The 23,061-nt window shown below is 49.5% G+C and overlaps 1 protein-coding gene and 1 long non-coding RNA gene across 3 annotated transcripts in view; one reads left to right on the plus strand and one right to left on the minus strand.

Moving 5' to 3' along the window:
- The window catches only part of RALY (RALY heterogeneous nuclear ribonucleoprotein), a 116,693-nt gene extending 113,214 nt beyond the window's left edge, over positions 1 to 3,479 (minus strand). Inside the window, exon 1 of one of the 2 annotated variants that reach the window (XM_021416727.1) lies at positions 3,346 to 3,479. The gene's annotated coding sequence lies outside the window, so the exon portion shown is untranslated. The remainder of the gene's footprint in view (positions 1 to 3,345) is intronic. The other variant, XM_021416728.1, reaches the window with a different exon arrangement.
- On the plus strand, positions 15,675 to 17,306 carry LOC110407981. Its single transcript, XR_002444116.1, has 3 exons — positions 15,675 to 15,813; positions 16,271 to 16,396; positions 16,859 to 17,306. It is a non-coding gene; the product is annotated as an uncharacterized LOC110407981 (long non-coding RNA).

Below are 23,061 nucleotides of genomic sequence, written 5' to 3' on the forward strand. Positions count from 1 at the left end.
TCTTGTTGCAAGTCAGCATTCAGTTTCAACATATCGCAAAGGGTATTGTCTTAAGGAAATGCTATTTGGTGCTGCAGGAGCAGGACCCAAGCTTTCCCATGGAAGCAGCAGGAGCTTCACCCCTGAAGATGGAGCATCAGCTCCCAGACCTTCCCCCATGGGAAGGTACAGTGACCTCAGTACGGAGTGTGGCAGCACTGGCTGTGTTAGCGCTACACGGGAGCCAAAACGATGACTCACGCTGCCCTTATAGCCTTCCCCTGGACATCCAGAACAAAGCCAGGCACGCAACAGAAGTCTGAGGGCATAATTCCCAAGATGCCTCCTCCTCTGCCATACAGCTCTGGACCGTGTTAATAGGGTCGATGCTGTTGCAAGATTGTTAGGTTTTCCTGAGAGAGAAACTGCTCTCATTTTAAGAAAAATATGTCATCACCAATATTCCCAGTATTTCTTGAACAGAAGACCTCAGTGGGAGCTTAGAAAACTACAGAATGCAGGAACATACTTCTCCTCATCTGTTCTGGAGCATCCCCCGTGTTGTCCTCCATGCCCCCAGCTCAGGCTGCAGGCTCCGCAGATGCAGCTTCTGCTGTTAGCTCACAGCCTGGCAGCCACAGGATGCTAACTGCCATCATTTTCAGCTGCAGGGAACACCAGAAGCCACAAGAAGAGCTTTAGCTCGGCTCTTAGCATGCATACTTCTTGTTTCCATGCAAACTGTGGATTCCCTAGTATGTGCAAAGGAAAGTAGTCCTTGCTCATTGTTACACGCCTTCGCCTTGAGAGGTCCAGTATTTTAGATGCAGAACGGTATGCAGCTGACAATCCCTGCCCTTGTAGCACCTCTGTTCTGCCCCTTGTAAAGTACACGCAATTAATTTTGTATCAGAGATGCAGCTAGCAGACACCTGACCCGCTAATTAAATACACACTCATGTTAGTGCTTCTCACTAACATGACTCACTTGAATCAAATAGAAACAGGTAGACTAGGACAGGTGGCAAAAATAAAAATAGACACAGTTCACACAACTGCAAGGAAGGCAGCAGCATCCTTGTGCACAACTGCAAAATCAACTTAATCGCAAATGACAACTTCTGAAAGCCTTTGCTTTGGATTCATCCTTGCTATTTTTCTAGGCCAGCTGGAAAACAAAAGCTTTGTCTTCTTAAAATGCAATTGCCTGAGGCACCTCTAAAAAAAGTGACATAACTCAGGTCTGAAAAATGCCTGCTGGGTTTCAGATTCTCCTAAGAGGCTCTTTGCTGTTCAGCTTGATTCAGATTACCCACATCAGCGTGAACTCCGCAGATTTAGCCCCGGCTGCAAACACAGGTATGAAAAATCATCCTAAATGTGTGCTTGTTAAGCGATACAATTAAAGCTCTGCAGTTACAAAAAAAAAAAAAACAGCCAACTTGTTATTGATCTGATGATTCCTCCCCCCCCTGCTTTCCCCCAGCTGGTTCACGAATGCCTCAGCAACCTCTGGTGACAGTTATTCTGAAGTTACATCTGCTACGTGCATTTCTTCCAGCGTGCTTTTCTGGGTGTTTTTAACCTTTCCAGACCTCGAGCTGTGACTGGAGCAAGTAGATGTAAAGGAATCATAACTTGAGCCCAAAGATGGACTCCTTGATGCTTCTCTTCTCCCCACAAGGCCTCTTCATTGCGGTCACTCTGGAAGAAATGCCTTCATGCTCCTTGAAAACCATGAACACAGCCCTGCACCACACAGGACAGCAACTCAATGGGAAGGGGGTGTGAAAGGAAAAGCCACAATTCTCTTCAAGGTAAACACAGCCCTTCCTAATGCATGTAATTAATGCACGTAGTCCTGTGCAACTCCCGAGCATCTGCAGGATGTCAAGCATTTTCATTTCCAGAGACCGTTCCCCTTGAGCAGACGCCAGTTTCCTTTAGGTCTGAGAGCTCCTAACGCAGCCATCAGCAAGGAACACAACCAGAAGTTCTGCTGCCTTCACTGAAACACTCGGGACGCAGGCAGCTGGAAAGCTCTCGGTGCTGGCAGTGCTCTAGATTCTGATCTTTCAGAAGGATTGAGTCCCACCGCTTATTCCAGGTAACTGCTCTCTGTCAAGAGCTTTACTCCTCTCTTTACAACTCCTAAATAAAACCTCCTGCCCGCACTCACTGCCGTGCACCTGCCTTTTCTAACGAAAGCGGTTCTTCGGAGACCCACCTTCCCTGGCTGAGCCATTCCCTGAAGGCAGTGGCAGCAGTGCCCCACCAGCAGTGAGTGCAGGCAGAGCTCCACGGGCACTGTGAGCCACACGCACACCCCTCCTACCACCTGCACCCGGCAAAGAACAGCGCCAGGCACGGCCAAGCCAAACCCACAGCAACAAACCCCACAAGACGCTGTCACTCGGAGCACAGCAGATGCTGTGTGTCAGCCCGAGGGTCGGCTCTGGCACGGGCTCCTCGCTCATCGCCCTGCTCCTCTGGGATAACCGAATAAAGGCAGTCTTCCGAGTTACACATCCACAGCATCCCTGTCCAGCAGCTCCGCTGCTGCTTTGCTCAGAAAAACTCTCTCTCCCCTCCCAACCTTTTGCTTTAGAGAGGGGAAAAAAGAAAAAAAAAAAAAAAAGAAAAAGAAAAAAAGAGAACAGCGAGGAGCCCAGATCAGAACGAAGTGCAGAAGGAAGGACTGGGCAAAGCGCAAGCGGGAGCGGCGCCGCGGGCAGGAGGCAGCGCTGTCAGTGCCGGCGCTCGCAGCAGGCGGACGCCGCTCAGCGCAGCCGGCGCGGGGGTCCCGCAGCGCCCGGCCCGGGGCCGCAGCTCCGCTCGGGGCCAGAAGAGCCGCCGGGGCCCGGCCCGAGCGCTGCCCTCGCAGGGGCCGCTCCCTCACCGCCCAGCTCAGGGCGCTGCGGGCGGGGAACGATATATTTTTTTTTTCTCCCCCTCAAAAACACGCGGACGCCGCCGACTTCGGTCTCCGCTTAGAGCCCGGGCAGAACCACCAGAAGGCGGAGCGGCTGCCCGAGGAGCTCTTCGTTTCCCCGCACAGAAAGAACCCAGAACCACAACGGGCAAACAGAGGCGCGCACCCGCGCTGCTCCCCACGCCGCCCGGCCCGGAACCGCGCAGCCCCAACTCAGCGCCCGCGCACGGAGCGCGGAAAGTTGGTCCTGCCAAAGGTGCCGGCACCGCCGCGCTTCTTCCGCCCCCCCCTTAACGTCGGATTGGGGAAAAAAACTCACAAGATGAATTAAAATAAATCCATAAAATAAGAACGGACGGAAGGTTGAACGGAGGAAAAAAAAAAAAAAAAAAAAACAAGAAAAAGAAAGAAAGAAAAAAAAAAAGCGAACTCACGTGCAGCAAAACGCCCGTTTCCAGCGGGACCCCCGGCAGGACGCGCAGCAGCACTGCCCGCACCGAAGGAGAAGGAGGAGGAGGAGGAGGAGGAGGAGGAAGAAGAGGAGGAGGAGCGGAGCCCGCCCCTCCCCGCCGCTCCCTCGCCTCCCGCCGGCCGAACCACGGCTGCGCGGCGCAGGGTGCAGTGCCGGCTGTGGTGGCTGCGCTGCCCGCCCCGCGCTGGTGCTGAGGGAGGATCGCGGCGGCCCGCGCTCAGAGAGCGGCCCGTGTCCGCCCGCTGCCCCGGGATGAGCCTGGGGTCCGAGAGCGGCTCCAGGAGCGCGCTGCGAGGCTCCTGCGGTGCTCGGGTGCTGCCTGTCCCCGCCTCCTCTCAGCCGGCTGCGCTCTGCTCGGCTACGTCTCGTGCTCACGGATTTTTCTCAGTGAACAGGTGTTTTCTTGCCAAAAGTAAAGTGTTTCACAGAAGCATGAACTCACTGAGGCTGGGGAAAAAAAAAACAACACTTGAGATGAAACCTAACTATGAGCCCACCGTGAAACCATGTCCCAAATGCCACAGCCACACGTTTCTTCTACAGCTCCAGGCCCGGCGGCTCTGCCACCTCACCCGTCCCAACCCCTCCTGGAAGGAGCTCTTTCTGCTCCCCGGCCCGCCCTGGGCTCTTTGCTCACTCCAGCATCCCAGTGTCTGGGATGTCCTCCCCGCAGCGAGGAGCCTGCAGGTGAACGCAGTGTTTGAGGTGAGCTCTCACCAGCGCGCTCTGTGAAAGGAGATAGCTCTGAGGCCCAGACGGTTCAGCACTAAGAACCCCCTTGGTGAGGTGAGGTCTCCTGCCGGTACCACAACCTGAGTGAGCGTGGGCTGGGGTCTCTGTGCTCCTACCAATCAGACAGGAAGAATTCACCGTTATTTTCTTTTGCCTTCGTCTTTTCTTGGGCGACACAAATCCCATTCAAGCTTTGGCTTTTCCTCTGCAGAGTGGGCTGCCAAGGAAGGCAGAGGCACAAGCGCGTTGGCTTCCCAGCAGGACATCTTGGCTTCCATCCATCATGGATGAATTAAAGGCCAACCAGGCCCAGTCAGCATGGGTTTATGAATGGTAGATCCTGTTTGACAAACCGGATTTCGTTCTATGACAAGGTGACCCGCTTAGTGGATGAAGGCAAGGCTGTCGATGTGGTCTGCCTGGACTTCAGTAAGGCCTTTGGCACTGTCCCCCACAGCATCCTTGTGGAGAAGCTGGCTGCCCGTGGTTTGGATGGGCATATGCTCTGCTGGGTGGAACACTGGCTGGATAGCCAAGCCCAAAGGGTTGCAGTCAGTGGAGTTAAATCCAGTTGGTGGCCAGTCACAAGTGGTGTCCCAGGGCTCAGTACCGGGGCCTCTTCTATTCAGCATCTTTATTGATGATCTTTATGAGGGGATTGAGTGCACCCTCAGCAAGTTTGCAGACAACACCAAGTTGGGAGGGAGTGTTGATCTGCCGGAGGGTAGAAAGGCTCTACAGAGGGACCTGGACAGACTGGATCGATGGGCCAAGATAAACTGTATGAGTTTCAATAGGGCCAAGTGTCGGGTCCTGCACTTTGGTCACAGCAACCCCAGGCAACCCTACAGGCTTGGGGAGGAGTGGCTGGAAAGCTGCCTGATGAAAGGGACCTTGGTGTGCTGATGGACAGTCGGCTGAATATGAGCCAGCAGTGTGCCCAGGTGGCCAAGAAGGCCAGTGGCATCCTGGCTTGGATCAGAAATGGGGTGGTGAGCAGGTCTAGGGAAGTCATCCTGCCCCTGTACTCGGCATTGGTGAGGCCCCACCTCAAGTACTGTGTTCAGTTTTGGGCGCCTCAGTACAGAAAGGACATTGAGGTGCTGGAGCAGGTCCAAAGAAGGACAACAAGGCTGGGGAAGGGCTTGGAGAATATGCCCTATGAGGAGAGACGAAGGGAACTGGGGCTGTTTAGTCTGGGGAAGAGGAGGCAGAGAGGAGACCTCATTGCTTTCTTCAAATACCTGAAAGGTGATTGGAGCGAGAGCGGGACTAGTCTCTTCTCACTGGTGACAGGTGACAGGACAAGGGGAAATGGCCTCAAGTCACAGGAGGGACCTAAACCAGGGCAGGTTTAGGTCAGATATTGGGAAAAACTTCTTTACAGAAAGGGTTGTTAAGCACTGGAACAGGCTCCCCAGGGAGTTGGTTGAGTCGCCATCCCTGAATGTGTTTAAAAACTGTTTGGATGTGGTGCTCGGGGACATGATTTAGCAGTGGGTTGTTAGTTAGGGCAGTATGGTTGGGCTGTGGTTGGACTTGATGATCTTGAAGATCTTTTCCAACCTGAGCAATTCTATGATTCTGTGATTCTCTGCAGAACACAGCCTCCTGCTGGGGCTTCCCTTCCCAGGATAGGTCACCCCTCATGGGGAGGGGGACGGTGCAGCCAGTGCGTGTCCTGGGCACCGCAGCTGCCAGCTTCCCCCGGGAGGAGGACCCAGGGGCACCACCTAACCTTTGCGGAGCTATGTAACAGTGTTTCAGAACAATTTAGCAATTATTTAGCTTTTTGACCAAAATTCACCAGCATCAAAAGCCCGTGTAACATCCTTACACTCCTCTAGAAGCAGGTGCTGTTCATATTAGTTCATATTAGTTCAGAATTAAATTTGGTCCTAAACCAGCTCTACCTGATTTTCTTTAAAGTCTTATTTATTATTGCTTAACAATCACTTTAAAGACGATGGGTGGGAAGCAATACAAAAGCATCTTTCATTATTCATTAAGGACAAACGATGCAGGGGTTATGGAAGAGAATGGAAAGCACACACACTTTTCTGCACTTAAAACAATTATTTCTTATTAATAACCCTGCAGAAAGGTGTCCAACAGAGAGCTGCAGTTTGGATGCTTTTGAAGCTGAGTTTCTTGATCACAAAAAGAATTATATTTTTCCTGTGACATTCCTGAGCAGAGATCCTGGCAAGTGTTTTGTTCTGTTGTTTTTCAGTTTTTAAAAATGTTTAGGTGTGAGTTCTGAGGTCTGTCACCCTCATGGGGTGCAAAAGTATCGTAGAAGTAATCATGGCAATCAAGACCCACCATGAGAAGAAAAAGCTGCAGCCGTGCAGAGCAAACCCACAGCAGGTTTGGGAAGAGGACTGAGGATCCCCTCAGTCTCCCCAGGAGAATTCAGGCTGGAGGGGCCCTGGCGGTCTCATCCAGCCCCCTCAGGGGACTGCAGGACTCACTCTGGCTCTGCACCCCGTCTCACATCCCGTGGATCCCAGCTGCACGTGCTGTGCCAGCAAGGTCAGCGCATGCCGAGGAGATCGCTGTTCCTACAGCCTGGGCACACCTTGCTCGCTGACACCCTGCTCCAAGCTTACCAGCAGCACGCTGCTCTATCACCTGCAAGTGAGGGGCTGCATTTTATCTCCTCCTTAAGCCACTGCTAGGGCTGCAGGATGGGTCCATGGAAAGACTGCTGAGGAACAGCCCTTGTACTGGTAGGGTGCACCCCACCTCTGTTCCCTTTGGCGTCCAGCTGCTGTGTCACTGCTTTACAAAGCCCCCCATCCAGCCTGTGATGTCCCAGCATAGATGCAAGGGTGCTGTGGGAGAGCGTGCACAGTTGCTGCCAGCCCCAAGGGGAATGGCTCCCATGGTGTGGGGTGGGATCTTGATGAGGAAGCACAGACAATGCTCCTCATCCACCTCTGTCCCCAGCATGGGCAAGAATGGGTGGATATAGGGGAAACTGAGCTGCAGAGCTGGGGATCTGCTCGGGGCTGCATGTCTGCCGGAGCTCTGCTAAGGGGTCACTGCCTGCTGAAACCTCCTGAGGAAAGCAAGCAGTGTCCTGGAAAGGAGGAGAGCACTCCTTTTTATCCACATGGATTGCTTGTCCTGGACACTGAATGCATGGCCATGAGCCCTTCAGACATTTAACCCTCTCACCGCTTTCTCCCCATAGCCCTATTCAATCTCCTACATTTAATTTTTGTGCTGGGAGCTAGAGAAATGATGGTGGTTTTCTTTCTTTCTGTTTTCTTTTTTTGTTTCTCAGTTTTTAATAAATTTTTCATTTTGTTCCGCCAGTACAGAAAGAATAACAAGCAACAGTGTCAACACAGAAAGAATTCTCTCCGAAGTCACACCTTGGCGAACCTGCAGCAACAAGAAAAGATTTTATGAATCTCACTAAAGAGAACTGCTAGTGGAGGGGGCTGGGGCACATCTCAGAGGGTCCTAAGTAATTTGTGCTTTCCACACCTGGAAGCCCTGCTATAGGCAGCTATTTAAAGAACATGAATAAATTATCATTCTGCAAAAGTGGATTTCTAATAAAAGAGAAACAAAAAAATAGATGTGAGTTTTATGTTGTTTAAAGAAAAGAGGTTGCCCAGTAAGGTGGCTCTTTCCTGCTTGCTCGAGGTGGCAGGGCTGGCTGCTGGCAGGGGCTGAGGACCACAGCTGGACCGAATGGGCTTTGGGTTTTGTCTCTGCTTGCAGTCCTGCTGGAGTCATGCTCCACAGTGTCTGCCCTAGCAATGGGTATGCTTCCAAGTGTGAACAAGGTTCTCTTTTTATATGTGTCTTTTTTTTTGCAGGAGGAGTTAACGCCAATTTATGAGCTCAGTGGGATGACAGAGACGGGTGAACAACACTGACCTTGGAACTTACCGCTGTCAGATCTCTTTTTCCACCCCATCTCAAAGCCACTCTAAAAGCAATAAAAGGATGTTGGAAGAGGGGGGGATGGAGCTGGGGCTCATCCACCTCCATGTTAACAGAGAAACACTCAGTGAACACAACCTCAAAAAGCAGATGTCTCTTGTGTGGCCCTGCTGTATGCATACAGCCATCCTCATGGGGAAGGGCTGCGCACTTTGTGTCAGCCCTGCACACTACATGCAGCTGAAGATGGTCTGAAAACAAAACCTGCACTTATTTTCGTATGTTTTCTTACCATCGCCAAAGATACTCTTAAACACACTCTCCTCCTCACCAAGATACTCAGCAACTCGTAAGCTGTGAACATGAGAGCAGAAACAGGATTCTCTCTAAAAAGAAAGAATGAAAAACAATGAACGTGGTGGGGAGTGAGGAGCAAATAAAGAATGTTACAGTGAAGCATCATTCAAAATGAACCTCTTTGCCTAGATTTGGGAGGTTAAACAATTGAGCTGAGAATATTTACTTCCAGAAAGCTTAACTTGTTGTAGGCCACGGTGCTTTTTGGTCCAGAAAACTGCCCAGCTCCGACAGCAATAACCGTTTATGAGCTATAACGTGAAGGTGATGGGTATAAATGGCAGTGCTGAGGGAGGGAGCAGGACTGCTGGTGGCACGTGGCAAACACGGCTGCACGGGTAGCACTATTCCTCCCCTGGGGGGGACCAATAGATCTGCCACCAGGACAGGGATCAGCAGTGTTTCTGGACTGACATCTCCTGTGCTTGATTTGAGTGCCTGACAAATGGCAGGGCATGGAAGCACAAGAACAGTGAAGACTAAATCTTATCTTAATAGTCTTTTGTTATTAACTGTCTCAGGATTTATTCATCACTCAATGAATGAGAGAGCAAGCCAGACACTATGCTGGTGTGAACCCAGGTGAATTTTCTGACTTTACTGGAGGTGTCTGATTTCCATTGGTGAGAATCTGACCGTGCAGTTTGCCTCTCTCTCAGCGCACACGCTGCCCGTGGAGACATGCTGGCCACACAACACTCGCATTGCATGCTGGCTCATGGCCTTCTGGTACCTCTCCATTCCTGGCTCCATCTGGGATCACAACCGCACTCTGAGGAGGAGGTGGGGATGGGCTTCTTCCCTCCTCAGTGTCCCAGCCTGCTCCTAGGGAAAGGAGGGCACCAGTGCTATCTGGGCTGGGAAAGAAGAGCACTGAGGCACCGGACAACCCAATTCCCCATCTGCATGCTTTCCTCTTCCCTCTTCCATATTATAGGAAACCAACATTAAATTGCCGAGATGATGCTTTATTTTCCAGCATTTTATGTATTGCTCTCATAGGAACTGACTGGGGAGATGGGAAGACCAAACTTTTACCTGAAAAGAAATGAGAAATTTGAGGGGCAGTGGGTGAAAAAGAGGAGAAACCTGACAGCAGGGGTGGGATGCTAAAGCCTGCAGCCAGCAATCCTGCTAACTGCTGATGCTTTGCACACAGGCACGGCAGCAAGGGGAGAAAAGCACAGAGTGGCTCAGGGAAGCGTGCAGCAGCCCTTTGCAGAACCCAGCACCTCCAGGCAGCACCTCACATACCATGTGGTATTTGTGCCCTCCTTAAGTGTGGGATCACTTTTCTAAGCAGACCTTAATTTGTGTTTCTCTCAGCCCTTCTCCTTAACGAACAACCAAAAAAAAAAGACGGCTTCTGCTGAAGCTCCCACCACGGAGTTCCCCTTCTCAGCTGGGCTATGTCCACTTCTAAGAGACCTGTTGTCATTAGCTGCCCAGCTGGAATCCCACTGAGATGCTTTAATTAAAATGGACATTAAGAGCTCTCTTGTTCAAGCCAAAGAACATCAGGAGGAATTTAAATGAAGAGGATTTTAAATCTATGACATTTGCTCTAATGAGAAAACACTTTCTAATCCTGAGTGTCTCCTAATTCAAAACAGATTGCAAAGCCTGCAAGTGAAAACAATTTTTTTCTTTTTTCTAAAAATCACGTCCTGTAATTAGTAGACCTAACTGGCAAATAACATTCCCCTTTTCCCTACAGATTCCACATCAGCTTGAAAGCAGGCAGTGCAAAGCGATGCGTGGGTGTACCCACACAAGGATGCATTTTGTGTTAGGACAGGTAAGGGAACTCACTGCAATTGCCTTCACATCAATCCCAGCAGCAGAGGAGGAAGCCATTGTGAGGGTGCAGAGCAATCCCGGCCCACCTAATGAAAGGCGTATTGCTGCCGCTGCGTGCCGAGTGCTGAGGATGAGCAGGGAAACAATCTGTTGGCAGCAGAGGAAAAACACACTTCCAGTAATGTATTGGAGCAGGACTACTTTCATCTGAAAACACCGAGATAGTGAAATGTAAAATAAGAGCAGAAAGAAAAGTGTGAGGCCTCAGATGATGCTTACTTGGGGATCAAGTAAACCGTTTTGGTGCTGTCAGAGACAGATGCTGGAGAGGTGAAATACAATCCCTCTCTTCACAGTCTCTCTTTTTAATCACAGTCATTTCCCTGTTTCTTTATGCTGCTGAAACTGCCTATTTATTTTTCCTATCTCCTGTATTTACTGACCTTCTGGGGACAGGCCCTATCTATCTCGCATGCATTTCAGTGCTTAGCACGACACTGAGTGGCTTTGATGGAGCCCGAGTACCAAGAATAAACAATAGGATTAAACTATTTTTGGTAATCCAACAGATATTAAGGGAGGGAGAGAAGGCAAGCGAGCAAACTTGCGAGAACTGTTGGCTGCTTATTTTTCTGTGCATTTCACAAATGAAAATCCCAAGCCTTGCCTGTCTCCTGGCTGTCTTTTATTTGGGTATTTCAGCCTCAGCAGTTAGGCAGAAAATCTGCTGGGTACTTATCACTATATGGGGAACCCCAGCCATCCACAGTCTGTGGGACTTTATCCTTTTCCCTAGGAAAGAAATACTTGAATGTAGCAGCAGAAATCCTTAAAATATCAGCATTTCATCAGTTTTTCCAGTCCTTGTCATGCTGGGACAGCGAGCTCTCATTGTGGCAGCTTATCCTGTTCTCTCCTTTGGGTCCTCATTTTATTATTTTAATGCCCTACGAGCAGCAGCGGTGCAGGACTGTTTCACAAACAGAACACCTCCTCTGCACTATAGTCTGGGGATTTCTGAACAAGGGCAAAGTGTTCCAGTGTATTCTGCAAAGTAGGGAGGCATCAGCCTGAATCCAACTTGCCAGCAGAAGTTGGCCCCAGATTGAAAACTCCCTGGCAGTCTTATTTCTGTAATGGGACAAGCAAAAAAACCTGGATCTGAAAGCCCAGATATTGAAGCCTGGATCAGGTATGAAGTTTGTGGCGTGCATCCATCTGTAGTTCAGTGCACAAAATTACCTTCATTAACGGAGAAAGCAGTTGCATATGATACTACCGAGACCTGCCTGGTTGTTACTGCATGGATGGCAGTGGCAGTGGTTCCAGATCGACTGCCTTTGCATTGCTTCTTGCTGGCTTGCTGTAACTACACTAGCAGAAATGACAGCAATGTTCCTAGAAACACCTACTTTTAAGTATGTCAGTAACTTTCTGCAAGTGGATTTGAATGCATCCTACTGAAGATTCACTTGGGAAATATGAAACACATTACCTATGAGTCCAATTAAAACAACTTTGCCTTGGATATTCATAGCCACTTTCTTGAAAGGATAATCCTTTGTTGGCATAAATGGATAGGAATCAATGAAGATCAAGGGACTGACACCCATTTATGCTATTTGATGACTCAACTTAGGGCTTACTCAGTAAATCATCTTGAACACCATGGAAAAAAATGGAACTGTTCCAGAATATCTGCTAAGAGACAGAAAATGTGCCTCCTTCTTCAGTGGGAGTAAGGGGCTCCTTAACTTCTGGATGACCAGTCAAGTGTCTGCAGCTATTCAACAGCTTTGAACGTAGGTCTTTTAATCCTGCCTGTCCCCTCTGAAAGCCTGCCCACACCTCCCAGGAGCTTTGCTGCTCTTCTTCCTGTCTGCCTACCCCCCCTGTCCCTTTGACTCCGTCACCTTGTATGACCCTCCGTGGTGAAAAGATTAGGATGTACCAGATTCAAACACAGCCTTTGCTTCTGGGGTTAATGCTCTGACACCTGTCCAGCAGGAAGACTGCAGAGCCCAAGGGTTTGACTCAGGTCTCCGTGTGTGAGTAAACCTGCAGCTGCCTCCTGGTCCAGGTTGAGAAGGTAGTGCTGCACCCATGAGCTCTGATGGGACCAAAGTAATGCTGTAAGGGCTGCCCATTTTCAGCTTGTTTGCAGACAGACAGCAGGGCATTTCACAACCAAATGCAGATGGATAGGAAGGGGTGCACCAGAAGGGGTGAGCCACATGATGGCCTGATCTCACTTTTAGAATATGGGTCTTGCTTCTTCTAGAGACTGCCAGGCTCACCTCTGCCGTGCTGAAGAGGCCTTCAGCACCCACTGCTTCCTCCCACTGGGAGCACTTACCCACTGCAGCCAGATGCCTCTTGAGTGTCAGACAATGTGCACTGATGTGCCCCAGTGGCTCCCACCTCACAGCACTTCTCAGGTCGCTTCTGAGGCTGTGCTCTGCATGTGCTCTCACCTCTAACAGCCCTTTACAGTCTCAGTCTGGGCACTGCACTGGCTTCCCGAGAGCTGTAGAGAAATGGACCAGAGCCGGGTTTGAATCCTGGAAACATCCGCTTATCACACCACAAGTAGATAAGAACTGATTGAAACGAACTGATTTCTCATCAGTTTGAGGTCCAGCTCCACACCCGTGCTGCTGCCTGATACCTCTCTTTGGATGCAACCTTGCAGAAGCTGCCGGGACAGCTTATGGGCTGTGGTGACACTCAAAACAAATAGGGATGGCAGAACTAGGTCTACTGAAAAGAAGACATAAATGAAATTCACCTTCCAGCGTTCACTGCAAGTGAGGCTGATCTGCATTTCTTATACCAGGCAAGGGCTACATCTCGGATGCTAATTTTATCTTGCTGGCTTTGTAGTGTCCTTGATCTTCAAGAGAATTCAAAATAACATGTACCAAGTGTATAACTAAGTCGTTTTAGAGAAGTAACTGCAAAGCGCATAAAGCTGCTCAAGGGGAAAGAGCCGCTCTGCTAAACATGGAGTGTGAAATCAGATCATAGGGCAGCCTGAACAAATGGACTCTCTGCAGGTTATCCTCACAACTGAGCTGTTAGGGGAGACTGGGGAGACCTCAATCTCCATCTGCCCTACAAAGCCATCCGTGGTGGTAGCGCATAGCAAGGCCAAGCCTCTTGATGGGCTGGGACAACACAATCCCATTTTTGCTAAACAAAATCCCCTGTTTGCTAAGCAGACGTGGGGTTTTGCCTCCGCAAAAATCACAGCCATGCTGTGCTACATCGGTCACAGCTATTGCAAGAGACCCTCTCCATCCTGAGTGCAGATACCCAGCAGCAAGTGCTGCAGGATAGGATGACGTGCTGCTCTCTCTTTGAAGATTTGCAGTCATCTCTCCAGTGCTCCCAGCAAATCCAGGGGAAGGTGCATGGGGAATCAGACAGTCTCTCTGCTGCTGAGTGATGTCTGGGGGCATTTGCTCTAGGAGGGGAAGCAGAAGCCCAGGAGAGAGAGGTCTAGAGTGCTCTAAACCGTGCCTACAGCTTATCAATGCAGCTCCTGTGATCAAAGCTTGGGCTTTTCTTCCCTGCGGATCTCCAGCCAAGGCAGGAGTTTAGCCTGAGCTGCAAGGCTTGATGCTCTGGTCCCAGGAGGAGGATCAAACCTGTGCTAAATTGACTGTATAGACATCTGCTGCAATGGTCTTCCAGGCTGCTTGGAAACAGCATGAGCTGATAGAGCAGAGCCAGAAAACAGGCAGAAGCCAGGTAGAGGGCAGGAGACCCCAGCAGCCTACACTGTGACCAATACCCCACAGAGCACATGAGCGGTAGGAGAGGCAGAAGAAAGTGGATGGGCAAGACAGGTCACCATGCCAGCTCTCCCAGTGCCCTGCGCTGGAAGATGCTTTTGCTGCAGAGATGGGGTTTGGGACAACACAGGTACATTCCTGGGGCTTCAGACAGACCTGGTGGGGCAGCTGCTCTCAGTAGTATAAACGAAGAACCCTGATCACCCAATGGGGTGATTCAACTTAACCTTTACAAAACCGTAGTGTGTACCAACATCATGACCTATCAAAACATCAACTCGGCTCAGCTGTTGCTGCTGAACTGGCCATGTGTTGTGAGCACAGAGGCAGTGACCTGCAGGGATGGGGCCTGATGAACCTCACCTCCAAGGGCAGGTCACTGGGGGGGATGAAGAGCCCATTTCACCAGCTGACACAGCTTCAACCCCCTTCCTGGGAGCTGCTGCTACTGCTCTCCCAGCTGCCACTTCTGAGTTATTTTCTTAGGCTGCACCAGAGCTTCCCAGCAGAAAGAGAAGATTTCCCAGTGTAACACAGAAACGCTGTGCTTCACGAGCTCCAGGCAGCTCAGCTGGAAGGCAATTGGAAGAGAAGGACAGCTGTTCTTTCTTACCACCCTCCACATTTGCCTTTACACTTATTTTTCAGCTTATTTGACCATTTTCCTTCTTAGACAATGCTGAAGTCATGGAGGCATCCAAAGAGCTGGATCCTCCTGAAGACAAAGATGAGGAAAGGTCTGATCTGACAGCGCTGCCACCTCACTCCACACCAGGGACAGCTGGGGACCGAACCAGGGTACTTGCTGTGGTTTAGACATTCTTCCTTGTGTGAAATGAAATCAAGAAGCTGGAAAGGCCGCTGAACTGAAAACAAGAGAGAGGCCATGTTTATTTTGCTTGGGTTCTGCAGTGCTTGGAACAAAAGAGCTGAGAGGCAGCTTTCCTCTCCCCAAGCTACTCATCCCATTCCACTGCTCTGCTCTGCCCTTCCTGCTGGACTCTGCACGCACAGGGGCACATGGCACAAAGGCTGAGAGCTGCTGAACTTCTCTTTCTTGAGCACACTTGCACCCAAAGCACTTCCTCTGTTTTCTCAGTCCCTTCAAAGTATTTTCTTCTTTTCAGAGCAGTTGCCTTCTCCCATTCTTAACGAATCACATTGCTCACTTCTCAACACGAGCCTTATTAGCTCTGCAAGTAAGCATTTGTTTCTATTTATAACTTCTCCATATCAATATGTGAAAGCACGCTGCCCTGCACTGGATTCTTTCTCTGTGCCCTTTTCCCCCCCTGCTGCCTTTCCCATCTCTTTTTTTTCTCTTCCCATTTTGTTTGCCCATGCACACCAATAAAATCAAGCCTAAATGTTACGTTCCCTTTGTTGACCTGAATTAAATAATGGGTAACTTCCTTTTTGAAAAACATTCATTAAAAGGGGATCTTCATATCCCTGTCTAGGTGTTAGTCCTTTACACACATTAGAAATGGATGGGGACTGAACATCTAAATCCTCCAGGACCTCATATGGTCTGCTGTCCACCTTACTTTGGAGAAAGCCTCACACCTGCTTATTTGCTGGATGCTTCTGTACCTTCTATTTTAAATTCTTGTCTTAGCAGTACAGGGAATTAGTGTTCTGGGGTTTAAGCATGTGAAAACAAGGTGCTGCTTCCCTTCTCCCATCAACTGCATCTGTGGACAAGACTTCAATTTCCTCTACAAGGAGTGCTAGGAATAGCTTTGTAATGTAAATAGGCACTTACGTATTTTGAACAAGCACCTGCTTCATCACACTTCCTAATGAGAGCCTGGACAGAAACGCAGCAAAAGCAAAGGAAGGTAAGAATACTATTTAAGCTAATTAACGGCAAATTAAATTAAACTGACACACACATATATTTTGGGCTTCTGTGTCAAAGGGAAGAGCGCTGCAGAGATTTCATTATTCATGTTTCCCATCATCTGTTTTTTCCCAACATCTACCTACCCAATTACCTGGGGAAGGAAGAGAGAGAAAGATACTAAAGCCAATAAGATAATTCTCATTTACATAATAATTTTTCTGCATTGTGTTTAATAGTCTGTGAGTAACTGTAGAAGAATATATAGTCCATTCTTTAAAAAGCTCCAATGCACTAATTGAAATTAAATTACATGGAACTCAGTCTCTGTCTTCTGTTCATTGGGAGATAATATGCAAGTCACAGTTTTATGTGTTATTATTAATATTGATAGATGAACCACAGTACTCACCACAGAACCACTTCCCAGATGTTTCTCCTTCCTTCACCTGTAGGTGAGCTGAGAATGATGTTTTTCCCCATTAAAATGCCTCATTTGGTTCACCCAGGACTGCGATCCTTTAGCATTCAAGACAGCCATCACTGCAGGCAGCAGTACCTATTTGCAGCATTAACACCGGGTAAGGCAACCACATTCTTTTTTCAGATTACTTTGCATACGTTATAGCTCAATTAATCCGTCAGGGTGACATTTCCATCACAAACAGAAAAATTTTAAGAGAACTTAATGTGAAATTGGCAGGCCTGGAAAGTGATGTTTAATGGTAGGATCCCGAGAAGAGGTAGGACGCCAGGACACACTTCCCTGCCTCGAGCCATCTTGCAGCTGCTGGGGCTTGCAGAGATTTGGGCAGGGTGGCACTTTGCTCCTTGCCTGAGTTCTGAGGCTGCTAACAAGGGAGCCAATTAGTGCCAGTGGTGATGCGAGCACTTATTCCACCAGGAGCTGGATTGAAACCTTTAATTTGCTTCACGTCGGGTGTTCAAGCATGGAAGAATGCACTAGTTCAGAGATTTTAGGGTATCCCCATAGATTCTGTTCTTTGCTTCTGACTTGAGGTTTTCATTATTGCTTTTTGAAGGTGTCACTCTCTGAATGGTGAAACTACTCTTCTGCATCTAACCTACTACCAAGCCTCCCCGAGCCACTCGTGCTGAGGCTGGCTCTCCCTGGTGATGCCGGGATGCTGGAATTACGAGGTGCCATGGCTGGCATGGTGGCTTCACGCTGACAGGCAGCTCAGCACCTCCATGCTGCTCTCTCACTGCATTTCCTCAACAAAGCAGGCAGAAAATACAATGAAAAAACCTCATGGGTTGTGATAAGGACAGGGAGATCGCTCACCAATTACTGTCACGGGTGAAGCAGACTCAGCGCAGGGGATTAATGTAATTTGTCGCCTATTGCTAACAGACTCGAGCAGTGAGAACCGAAAGCAAACTAAAAACACCTTCCTCCCATTCAGCATCTCCTACCTCTCCCCCTGAGCAGTGCAGGGGGTGGGGGCTGTGGTCAGACCCCGCTGCTCCTTCATCCTCCCTGGAGCCCTGCGAACACTTGAGTGACACATCCACCTTTCCTCAGCAGGCTGAGGGGGAATCACCGCTGTCTTTAAAGAAGGCTGTGCCTTGTGCGGGTTACCAAGGCCTGCCCTAAAGACTAAACATCTCCTAGAAGGATGAAATTTCCTTTCAAAGCAACTGGTTCACCCAACGCCTCTCACGCACTAGCGGGAGGGTTTGATTTTCCATCCAGGTAAATGGGGCCGCAGGCTTCCCCCTGTGCTGAGGATGAGTCACCAGAACGTTCCTGAAAACCTCTTGTCAAAGGCTGTACATTAAAGGCAGCATCAGAAAGCACAAAGTGTTTTTCTCAGGACATGTACCGCATCCTACAGCTAATTAATCCATGCATTTACAAAAGAAATACTTGACAATACGCACAGTTCAACTGAGATACGAAAGCAAACGTCAGAGCAGGAAACCTACACATCTCCTTTGGTACCGAGCAATTCTCCTTAGCAGCAAACCTCAGAAAGAAACTTTAGTTTTCCTCTAGTAACATCCCAACCTTTGTGAGTTTGTTTGTGAGTGTGAAGGCCCCATGTAAGGACACCGTGTTCTGCACCACTTGAATAGGAATTTGCTTGGAAAGGTCATCGCTCAGTGCAGCTCTTGGTGGAGATGTGAGCTGCTGGAGCGCAGAGGGAGGGAACACCAAATTCTTCCTTGTCACCAGAGACAGTGGCTTTCTGATGAGAAGATAGATCTTATGGAAGTGGCTCTGTTAACTACCCCAGGCTTCTAGAAAAAAGCAGAGCCACAGTAAAGGAGGAGGGCTGAAGCGTGAGAGGAATCCAAGGGCCCTGCTTGCTTTCATCTACCTTGTTACAGCAGGAGCTGCACTGTGAGCTGTCTGTAACAGCACAGCCACGGGAGCTGTGCCAGTTCCGCTGACGCTCGCTGTTAGTGCTGATGATCTCTGCACTCAGCAAAGCCTTCCACTCTGCAGGCTCCTCTAGCAAGGGGTGGAAAGCTGTGCATCCTGGTGATGAGACAAACCAAGCAAAGGCTAACAACAGCCCAGGAGCACCTTGATACTTGGCCTGGGGAAGGAAGAACAAAGGTTGTAACGGGCTGGAGATTTCAGAAACAGCAGCAGTCGCGAGAGTGACCTCAGAGCAGAGCCTGGGCTCCACAGCACCATGAGCACTGCCCCTCGCCTTGTGCAGCAAGCAGGACTGTGCCCTGCCTGATTCTCTGCCTGGAATTTGGAGACAATATTCATTTATGGTTCATTGGTTTTATGGTGCTTCAGTAGGTTCAATAATTCAGTTTACAGCTGTATCGTGCAATTATATCACTCATTCTCTTTGTCAACAAATCAGGTTATTCAGAATAATGTGACTGTGTGGGCTTTAAAAGCTCTCCAGACATGAGGACAATGAGAAGAATCATGATGCATGTGCCAGTGGCAGCTCCTTCTCCACCAGTGAATAAGTCCCCAAGCACAGGAATGTTCTAGCGCTCATCCCTGAGGCACAAAGAGCACAGGCTCAGTCTGATGGCATCCAGAGGGAAATGATGTGCCTGGACGTCATGCAGCCTCCCAGAGGGCTCCCACCATTCCAGGGATGGAGGCCACTCCTTCCCCACACACACCAGCGCTGGCTGGGAGCAGAGCCAGGCTAAGGGGGCTGAATACAACCCTGGTCATCATCACTGTGCATCAGCTATGCCCATGCTACAGGTCCCAGCTCCCAGGACAGCCCATGGGGAAGCAGCTCCTGCACCACAGCCACTTGCATCTCACGGGCATGTGGGGCTGGAGGAGCTGCTCTGGACCAGCTTGTGCCTTCTGGCTGGCAGAGACAGCAGGTTGCGTGGAGAGGGAGAGAGGAAAAAACCTGCTTTAATAAATACTCAAGTTCAGCACTGACAACACCACGGGTATACCAGCTACCAAATCCTTATTTAACTGCTCAGCTCTCAGAAAGGCACAATTGTATGTAGCATTTGCTTGAAAAAGCACTAGCTGAGTAGAAGATACTAGTCAGCTTCTGAATGGATTTAAGTAACACGGTGTTGGCATTTCTGACTTCAGCAATGCTCAGTCTATACCAAAGCTCTGGAGAAGCAAGGAAACGCTGACCAGCACCTAAACTTGTGTGCTCCCTACATTCTACATGCCATGAGACTAAGTTGCTGAGCAAGGGAAGCAGCTCTGATGTGTCCTGAAGCCTCAGACAGATCTGAGGAGACACTGAGGAGTCAGTGCTGTCAGGGCTCCAGCTTCTCCTTAGGATGATGCCATGAACACAAAGCTCATTTCACCCTCCCTGCGCAGTGTAGGCGGGACAGCGCGTACTGCAGAGCCCTGGAGCTGCACAGGGCAGCGGGGAGCTGGGGCCAGCTGGTTACACCTCCTTCTGAGGAAGGAATCCCAGAGGTGAGGGAGACAAGGCAGGGAGCGGATCACAGGTTATTCCATGTTCCTTACTCATGACATAATAACGTCTTTAATGCATCTTAGAAGCTTGTAAGAATTCCTTTCGTGCCTAATTGCAAAGCTTTCTGAGAAAGCAATCACTGCTCAGAAGCATTTTCCAAGAATTTTTTCTGTCTTTTGCCTTTGTAACATCAGTCAAGCAAACCACTATTCAGCAGTCTCTATAGCCTGGCTCCTTTTTAACCTTTCCCGCAAATCCTTAGATATTATTATCCTTTCCCTATTTGCTCGAGTCTTACGGGTACAGATGTTTCTTTGGAGCTTGTATTAGCGTGCCCGCCAAACAAAGAAGACATGAAAGGAGCCAAGAGTGCAGCTAGGTTGAAAGTCTCTTGGATGGGCTTGGAAGTTATTTGTTACCAAATGAGGAGTGATCTTTCATCTGCTTTCACCTGGCAGCGCTCTGCTGCGTGGGGGGCGGAGGAGGCGGGCCGGCATCCCGCCGCAGGTGAGGAGTCACTGCCGACGGCTCCGGCTCGGATGGGGGTAGGCTCCCCCGGGGTGTGCGTCTGAACACTTGATCCCCGGGCTGCAGCACTACAAAGACTCACGCTGAGCAGAAGCATTTTCACCATGTCAGTCACTCCTCCTGGCTTACAGGAACAGTAAAGTCAAGCCTCATCCCCTGCTGCGCCAACAGCAGCTGCGTGCTCGGCTCCCAGGTTGGCTGGTGAGCCGCGTGGCTGTGGCACCAATGGGAGCCCGCAATGTGGAATGGCAGAGCCATGGGCACGGGGAGAACAACGCTTCCCAAAAGCCAGAGGGACAGGCAGAGCTGGATGAGGTGAAGCGAGGCGAGCCCTGTGCAGCTGCGGGAGCCAGGCAGCAGGACGTGGTGCTCTCCATCGCTCATACCACACTGGCTTCACAGACCCCCTGGGAGTAAATAAACCGTGACCTTTTGAAGCTCATCTTGCACTGAGTAGTAGTTCTCTCTATCACACCACCATTAACTGTTATGTAATGAACAAATTCCCTCAGCCACTGGGAGTGGGATGTGACAGCTCTGCTGCCCATGGTGGTTGCTCTGCTCCGGCTGCTCCTGTGGTAGCCGTCCCAGAGACACCCGCTGCATGGGCTCCAGGCAGACTGTAAATAGAGGGGTGAAAGGGAGCAGAGCTACTATATTATGTGGTGATGGTGCCCCAAGGGACACTAATTCCCCTCCCAAACCTCTCATTTAGTCTAATTTGTCTGCATTTTGCTCAGAAACCCAGCTGGTGGCTCCTCAAAGTATCTCAAGAGTTGACCTCCAGTTAGGACAGAAGTACCCAAGGAACTGATTTTAATGCCAGGCCTGTATGTTCACAATTCTCATCCCTGCAGAATAACATGGAGACTATCTTCTGTTGCGGTACTGTCAGTAAACAGTATGTCCCATAACAGGTACAACAGTTAAATCCATATCGTGTTCACAGCTCAAAGGGGGTGAGCAAAATCTCAGTGTACTCCCCAGAACTGTGGGGCATGGCACTGCTTTTGCTTCAGCCCTTGCACAGGGGCTTGGAGAAAAGAGGAGCCCTTGGTGGCTGTACCCCAGCCTGCGTTCTCCTTGTCTGAAGAAGTGGTGGGTATATAAAACCCAACCATCTCTTTAGTTGCATCTTTCCACAACTGGCAGGAGAAAATAAGGAAAAAAAAAATCAAAGTATAGAAACGATAAGAATGACAAACCTGCAACGGGTCCTTGCACGCAGAGTAGTTTGATCTGTTATCAGATTTCATCACCCTACCACGCTGCTACAGGTCACTTTGCCAGTCCATCCCTTCAGATTTCCCTTTCATCTGCTGAAGAGATACCTGATTCACTGCATGAGGGGTCACGAACACACAGCTGCCATGTGAAACCACAGCTGGCACGCGCAGTACCTCTGCTGGAGGTAGAAGATACACTGCTAGCAGTTGAGTTCCTATAAATACAAGCTCAGAAAGTCAACTTCTCTCAGAAAGTTCTTCGGAGAATAAACATGGATCCACAGAGTGTTACTGCTTTAGAGCTGATGAGAATCTCCTCACACTCTTTCCATTCTCCACCCCCATCTGACCAGGTTTCCCAACGAGTTCGCACAGCAGGTCCAGGACAAACATCCCTGGTGAGGGCCATTGCCATCTGATTGCTGCTTCTCTGGGCTGCTCAGTAGCTCTATGATCACAAGTTTTTGCCACTGGAGTGCCACAAAGAATCAACAACCTCAGTGTTTTCACAGCCAGTTTGAATAGCCGCGTCTCAGTCCGTCCATTGCAGCTGTGCAGTCAAGGCACAGCACACCAGCTTTTCCTACAGCCCATCAGAGGCTTCACCTGGAGCAGCACCAGGGGTAGAAGGTCCCACCAGATCTCATGCAGCTGATTTTGGAGAGCACTTAGTTGAGCAAGATATGCAGGAAGCTCTCCACTTACATTAGTGTCATCCTTCACCTTGATAACTAAAAATAAAGTGCTGCAATAATCAACTAGATTGACTAAGACAGATGCAGCTTTTAACATGTGTACGGTAATTAACTTATACAAGGCTAGAAAGCTCCATCTCAGCCTCTTCCCACAGTGGAGGAAGTTTGGATTTCTAATAATAGGAGCTGGTAACACATGTTGAATTATAAAGTAATCAAAGTTGGTTTTGGCAGGAACAATCCAGATTTGTCATGCTTTCATTTAATCTCCAAGTCTGACAGGCACTCATTTCCCAATGGAAATGCTGCTTTGCTCTTAGCTCCTTCTGAATCTCCCTCCTCTGGCTTAAGGGAGGGCACAAATTGTTCACACTGGGAAGGGAGAACTGCTTTCTCTGGCTATCCTCTTGACAAAGCATGTGCTGACTTGCTCTCACATGCCATACGGTTTGCACACACGCGTTAGCAACCATACACATATTGCAGCTGATCTGGATGCACGTTCTGCACACACCCACACAAAAGCTGGTGCAGCTATAAGCTGTGTGCGTGGAGTGGCCTGGCCTTGAACTGTCACATGTGAGATTATTTGGTGCTGTCTGAGCAGGGGACAAAAGATGCTTCACTATCCCTTTCCTCTGCCCCCTGGATCTGATCAGTCTTAGCCCTCTTTCTGGTACCCTATACATCTTGGCATCATCACTGGCGGCAGCCGCTCTCTCTTGCACACTGGACCTTCTCCCTTCCTCTATGGCTCCTCAGCTGAACTCTCCTTTCTCAATCCTGCAACCTTGCTTGGCCAAATTGCATCTTTGTATAGCTCCGGAGCAGGGCTGCAGTTCAGGCAGCCAGTCCCTTAGTACCTGTGGTCTTACCAGCTCAGCTA

Source organism: Numida meleagris, chromosome 19 (genome assembly GCF_002078875.1).
Source record: "Numida meleagris isolate 19003 breed g44 Domestic line chromosome 19, NumMel1.0, whole genome shotgun sequence".
Taxonomy (NCBI): domain Eukaryota; kingdom Metazoa; phylum Chordata; class Aves; order Galliformes; family Numididae; genus Numida; species Numida meleagris.